Source organism: Colius striatus, unplaced genomic scaffold (assembly GCF_028858725.1).
Source record: "Colius striatus isolate bColStr4 unplaced genomic scaffold, bColStr4.1.hap1 scaffold_59, whole genome shotgun sequence".
NCBI classification, from domain to species: Eukaryota; Metazoa; Chordata; class Aves; order Coliiformes; family Coliidae; genus Colius; species Colius striatus.
In genome coordinates this window covers 493,326-500,490 of record NW_026908533.1, presented here as the reverse complement: position 1 = coordinate 500,490, position 7,165 = coordinate 493,326, and the positions used below count along the sequence as shown (strand labels likewise).

At 42.5% G+C, this 7,165-nt stretch overlaps 1 long non-coding RNA gene across 1 annotated transcript; it reads right to left on the bottom strand.

Annotated features, from left to right (window-relative positions):
* Positions 1-4,583: 4,583 nt before the first annotated feature.
* Positions 4,584-6,177, bottom strand: LOC133629534 (uncharacterized). The gene is made up of 3 exons (XR_009821062.1): positions 6,114-6,177; positions 5,551-5,619; positions 4,584-4,673 (listed from the first exon to the last, which is right to left on the bottom strand). It is a non-coding gene; the product is annotated as an uncharacterized LOC133629534 (long non-coding RNA).
* Positions 6,178-7,165: the final 988 nt, after the last annotated feature.

The following is a 7,165-nucleotide window of genomic DNA, read 5'->3' as shown; positions in this document are numbered from 1 at the left end:
GGCTAATACTACTCACATTACTAATCAAGTCTTCTAATGTCATTGAGGTTTGGTTACTTTGTTTGCTAGGCCACTATCCTAATTTGCATAGCTGAGTCAATAAAGCAGATACTCCTACACCTGGAGCAAATATACTAGTTGCTATTATTGTTGAGGGAGACCAAAGGTAACATGGTCATCACATTTGCCAGTCAATGCATGCACAAATTGTTTTGGACAATGATGTTTCTAAATCATTGTGTGATTAGGCATCAAGATCGTCAGTGGTCCCAAACTGCGTGGTTCCCTTTGTAATCTCGAGGGTATTCCAGGCCATGCCTGGTCCCCACAGATCAGAAAAATTCCCTTTGGTAACTGTACAGGCACAAGACCTGGATCTTTTTGGTGAAGTATAATTGCACTGAGATGTTGCGTTCTTATACACGCCCAGGATGGGATCCACATTCTGTCCCAAATGTTTTGGTATTGCCGGTAAAATTAAACATAACACAAAAATCCATCTTTATAGATCCCAATAATTCTAACTCCTGTGGCTCTGTTGTCATTATTGGCAACCGTGAAATGATCCAATCCCAGCTGTCAACTTTGCCATTACCCTTAACTAAGGCATTTGGTTTTAATGCATTTGGTACAGGTCATTGTGCCACATCTGATGGAACTCCCACCAAACAGGTAGAAAAAGGATTATCTGGAGTGGCCATTGATAAACATATTGTAGACTGATTGATTGCTTTGTCCAGTGTAACCCACATGTTTTGCTTGGGTTGTTGAAATTGCCTAAAACTATTTACTACAATCATTTGAAGCATCAACATAAACCACCTTTTAGCTTCTCAATGCCAAAATGTTCTGTTCTTCCAAGTTCCATTCCTGACACCTAAAACGACTTAGAGAGTTTCCACTGTAAGAAAACCAGTATTCATCATCACATTTACAGCAAAATACATAACATCACGACCAACAGTTTTTACACTCGTTGAGGCAAGGGATTGAGGATGGAAAGGACGAGCCCAGCGGTCCGTGAGGGTCGGGGCCGGCGGTGTCGGTGCGGTGTGTGTGGGGGGGCTCCGGAGACACCGACCGGGCGCGGGAAGCGGCTGCGCGGCGGCGGCTGCGGATGGAAGGGGCGGGGGGGGTCTGGCTCACTCCGTGCCGTCCCCGGCGCCGGCGGCGCAGCCGCTGTTACTCTCTCCCGTGTTTTCTTTGTCTCCCCTCACATGCCCGATGGTGCCCAGTCTAACACGGGGTCGCGCTCCCGCACCCCGGCCAGACTCCGCCCGCTCGGCATTCCCCTGCGAGTCCCCCCAGGGGTAACTCGGCGGGTTGGGCTCGAATGGGAAGCAGCTCTCCCGCGGGGGCTCTGCTCTGAAGCCCCTTCGCCTCTCTGACTTTGTAAATACTCTTGTGTAGACAAGAACCTTTTTCTTTTCTCTCGGTATCATCCGCCTCAGCGCCGCTCCCGACACTACTCTCGGTGCTGCTCCCGGCGCTGCTCTCGGCACCTCTCCCGGCACTACTGTCGGTGCCTCTGCCAGTTCACTCTCTGCCCCAGGGACAGGCTCACTAAGTTGGGGGGGCAGAGGTGGGGGCTCTTTAGGCCAGCACTCTTGTGCCCCGGGAGGGGCCGATGACTCACATGGCTCCCGCACCCCATTTTCTACACGCGGGGGGTTGAGCATTACTTTTGAGACGGTAGGAGCCAGCGAGGTGGATTGGAACCAGTCATGCTCATAGTTTTTGTTCTTACTCTGTGCTGCTGATGCGTGCTCAGCAGCCTTCTTTTCTGCCTGATGTTGCAACAACTCATTGCGCACTATCCTCCAAAGCTTCCCTAACTTTTCAGCTATCTCATCGTCCTCCAGGGTAGCTTCCCATAGTTTATCCCCAAACTTTCGCCATTCACTTAACTCATGAACAGTATGTGGGTTCTGAAAACAATCCTTAGCATACCCATAAGCTAAAAGCCCAGGGAGATCCTTTTCCAAATCTATTCCCTTAACCTGTCGCTTCTTTAAAAAGCAAGTAAATAAATCATATGCTGCTTGCCTTTCCATTTTCAGAAGTCGTCAGCGCTGTTGCAGCCCCACAAGGTCTCGGCAGCACGTATCGGCCGGGCTCGTCTGTACGATCACCCAGGGCACGGCACCACCCCTTCCTTCTGTTTTCTGGTGCTTAGTTGCCGTCCTCGCTGCTAGGACCCGAGCTCCTTCGCCGCTCCGCCATGGTTGCCAATCTTGTATCACGTCGTTCGTGTATCACGTCGGGATATCACGTCCCCCATGTATCACGTCGAGGTCACCATTTGTCGGAGACGGCGGGAGAAATGCAACACGACCAACAAGGATGATCAGCAAATGTCACTTTATTTGCAAAGACACCACTCTTTTATAGCATCAATAATCAGCCTCATACATATTGCCAAAGCTAAGCTCATCATTGGCTATTTGTCTAAATGTCAACTCCTCTTAAGAAACATCTTGCTCTACATTTTTGTGGTTAATACATCCTCTTTTTATATCCTGTCTACATGCAGCTGCAAGCAGTCCCTTATCTCAAGGACAATGTGCCCTTGGGCTAACCTTTTTTCTATTTAAGACATTTCTATTAGGTTAACATTGCTATGACCTCTTTCTTTCAGCCATACTTGAGCAACACTCTCCACAGTGGTGCAAGGAGTAGGAACAGTGAGAGAAACAACCACGCCGACTCCAAGGTCAGTGAGGAAAGAGAGGAGGAGGTGTGCTGGAACAGAGACCTCCCTGCATTCTATGGAGAGAATTGGTGAAGCTGAGATTTGTTTGCATTTCTTTAAAGACCCTACAGCAGCGGTAGAGACTCATTTTGCTAAAGCTGGCCCCACTCCAGGGGCAGCAATTCACTTCATTAATGGCCTTGAGCCAGGGGCAGTGATTTCCTTCTTTATCACTATGGCCAGAGCAGGCCGTGTCCCGAAGGAGGGACCCAATATCCACAGCTGTAACTGTGGGGAGGAACCATATTGGGATTTATCAAAATGAGACAGAACATAGTTAAAAATGTCATCATGAATGCATTCTGTGCCAGACATTCCTGTCAGCCTTTCTTCTAGCTGGCAGAAGGGCAGGGTTTGGGCTATTTTTAGCAGAAGTAGTTAAATTACAAATTCACAAACCTCCTTTATTCTTAGAAGTCAAGATATTTTAGTTTGTTATATCTTAATAATTAAAAGCCCCACTTATCTGTGTAAAATGATGCTCACCCGATGAACCATTTCTGCCTCATCTCCTGAATTAGTGAATGTCAGCACCTTCTGAAGATTACTGTGGGTAAAAGCCAGTATTTTGAGTAACACAGCGGTTCTTTCACTGTCCATACAAGGCTGTACAACCTAAAGGTGGATACAAACCAGAGAGCTGGTAATTCATGTAATCTAGACATGCTTTACTGTGTATTTCTTCTTTTAAGAAGCACGAAGCATTGTTATACGCCAAAGAACATTGGTAAATCCTAAATCTTCTGTTAAACTTATAATGTACAATATACAATTCTCACAAAGGGTGTGAATTTCTGACAGCTTCCAGAAGCAAAATTAAAACCCATCACAATCAAAATCTCACATCGGTATTTTCTTATACGTGTAATTTTTGATGATTTGTCAGTGTTGAAGTTTCTCACTGAAGTACCACTGAAGAAGTTTCACACTCCATAAGCACAGTGCACTACCTCAGATAGTCTTAAAAAAAGCCCCAAAACATGGACATTTGCAGTGCTGCCAAATCACTAGACTTTTCACAAAAAGTGATGTTTTTCCAGTTTCATGTCATGCTCAGAATGTCTGGTCTTAGAGACTTCCCAACATTTTCAATCCCCAAATGATTATGTTTTGAGTCATTGAAGAATTCAGATCATCCTTGTAACATTTTATACAATTGTTCAGCTCTATACCACACTGACTGGAAGTTCCATGAGAAGACACCTCAGGATATACAGTAGCTTTCTCAAAATATTAGGTCAAATTAATTTCTGCACTGTGTGGCACAGAGCAGTCAAACAAGCATTTTACTAGCTCTGTCTTTGGAAAACTCACTTGTAGTTCTGCCACTCAATCAACAACCACAAAAACATTCTGAACATTCTGGTCACAAACAACTAAGACAGCCTACATTGCATTCAAGTGTCATTAAGACGACAGAAGTATTCTTACTTCCTCAGATTTTCACACTTTTAGCTGCTTCTTTGTTCTGCCCAAGTATTAACAACATTGGATGAAGCTGTCTGGAGCATCTCTGGTATGTTTTCAGTAGCTCAAAAACAAGTCGTGCCTTCTTCCACCCAGGACACAAGATAAGTGCTAGTGCCTAGGTGTGTATGTACAAAACAGTTACAGTATAGCATGAGACAACTGTTTAGAATCTTAGTCATTGTACTATTTCAGAATTTAGGGCAAAACTAAAATCCGCAAAACAGGCCTTTCAGTGCTTCAAACAGAAGCTTTTAACACCACATCACCTCTTCAATGCAGATGGTACAGGCCCGAGGAACCGTGCACCAAGCTGGAGACAAATGGATGTGCAGCAACACACGGTGAAAGGTCCAAAAGTTTCATAGAAGCAGAAACATCTTGTCTTACTTGGAGCTGTGTGAGCCATTTTCAGTGGTCCCTTACAGCCTCAGTGAGTCTATGTTTCTGTGATCTAATGCATTAGAAAATGAATGACAATGTTTTAAAAATCAAACCAGACATTTCCATTTCACTATGTAACAGCCCCTTAAAAATCAAGCTTCATCGAGTATCAAAGTGATATGACATTAACCACTTGTTAGATATTACTTGATAAATAAGTTACAGACTCCCACACTCATGCAGTCCATCTCTGTCAATGTCTAAGCAGATGGCCTAAATAACCTGGGAAGCATCATGAAGATACTCTAAGATGACATCAGATGCACCCATTCTCAACATGCACTACCTTTTGGATCATTCATTGACATTTGCACCTTAGAACACAAAACCTGCAGTACTCTAATATATACATCCTCCACTCCTGTTTCTCAAGGTTTGTAGCAACTGCTCAACTGCAAAAGTGTAAGAATTGGTGGAATATACAAGAAAGGATTATTTCCCTGACATGAGATGGCAACTACATCACATCCTTGAGCTATTGGTGGCCAACAGTAAGATTCAGTGGAGTTAGGGCCTACAACTTTTTTCCAAGTAAGTTCCTACAGAAAGAGAAATAAAGAGTTCTACCTGAAAATCATGTGCTTGAAACACCAACAAGGCAACACAAAGCACTGAGCAATTTAAAAGCCTTTGACCCACTGCACAATACATTTCCTTAACACACAATATGATAAGAGTTCTTCTGGGATGAGGAGTTAAATTCTTACATCTAATTCAAATGCCATCATTTGTAGCAGTGGTTGATGGATCAGATGAAACTGTACAATTCTACAGTCTCTCTGAAGCATAATTTACTCAACCGTATGAACAACCTCCTACACATTCCTCAATCAAAATTAGCTACTATAGTATTTAGTATCTGAAAGTTACTAAATGTAATGTATTACATTAGCATTATCCTTTCCAGATCTTCAAGAAGTGGTGCTGTTTCCAGAATTGATGGTGGCTTCATTTTCCTGCCAAAAAAGACAAAGTTTCTTTCTTCAAGATTTTGAAAACTCTGAAACCATATGAAATAGATGACAAAGGCAATACTTAGTAAATGGGTTTGAGCTTACATCCAACTTAAAAACTATTTTTTTTGAGAAGAATTAGCCAAAGAAATGTAAACACAAATGAAGTACAACTCACACACACGTCACACAGCACAGTGCTGAGACTCCTACTGTCCCCTGACTTGGCCATTGCCTCTGTTTCTTGCTTTTTTTCTTTTTGTCTCTTCCCCTGCATTTTTTTTTTGCCCTTCATATTTTCACAGAGGCACCATCAACTTTGCTGGCTTGCTGACCTTTGGTCTGGTCTTGTTGCTGATGTGGCTGGATTCAGTCCCTGATGTCCCTCCACAGAGTCCCTCAACAAAGACCACTCTTGTAGCCTCAACACTACCCACACCTCCACATATATGACACACGTTTGCAGAGGTTAAATGGAAGTTATATCCTGGAATTACCTGTTGCTCATTTTCAGTTCTATGTGTGTTCAAAGGATCAGAATTTAAGCACTGCTGAAGCCTGAGAAATATACAAATATTAAATTCATTGTAAATGCAAAAGGAAAGTGTAATCGATAAATATCACCAATATTTCTAAAATGGCACGAAACAGTTCACCTACAAAATATCTCTGATGTATTACCTGTGCCAACAAAAACCCTCAAATATGACAGAAGAAATCAAAAAGTACCATTTTGGATGTAAAATTTACTATTAGGTTTTAGGTATCTGAAAATAACCCAAAGGGTTTTTTAACCAAGACAATTGGTGGGTTCCTCAACTTCAGAAGAAAATCAGATGGGACTGCAGGAAAAAGGTGTCTTAAAGTTGCAAAAACATGAAACAATGTATCTTTGCAACAGATAAATTTTGAATTAAAAACACCCCTCAGGTTGTTTACATATGCAGCAAGTGATTTGCAGCATAATAAAAGCCTTGCACAAGTCAACTCAGTCAGATTTCATTCAGCTTGAAAACTTTATAAATCACACTAAGAATAAAAGAAGGCAACTGAATATGCTGAGTGTGCAGAAACGTACTGCCTCATCACAGCCTTGTTTTCAAGCTACTGTTTAGAAAGAATTGCTATTTTTACTGTGGTCTGGATAAGTATCAGCAGCTTCTAATGGCCTCCTTCCCCAATACCATGTGCACACATCTTGCCTTACCCTCTGCCCTTTTAGCTGTCTAAGAAGAGTAACTGGAAACATACTACAGCTCCTAATTATCTGACTACACAATTGGTTCAAATATGTAACATACTGTACCATACCTGTCTGTGTGATCTGCTGGATTTTCCTTGAAAGGCAATCCTGGGATTGTTTTGACAATCTATCAAGAAAAGACAAACCCTTTTCTGGCAGTAAAATACTGTTTAAGAGCAACATTTTAGAAAAAAAAGATTACTGAGCTCAAGGTGGTTTTCTTACCTAACAGAATTTTCTTCATTAAGAATCAAGTATGCAACAAGAACATCAACCACACAGGAGAATCAGTTCATGTTCACAGCT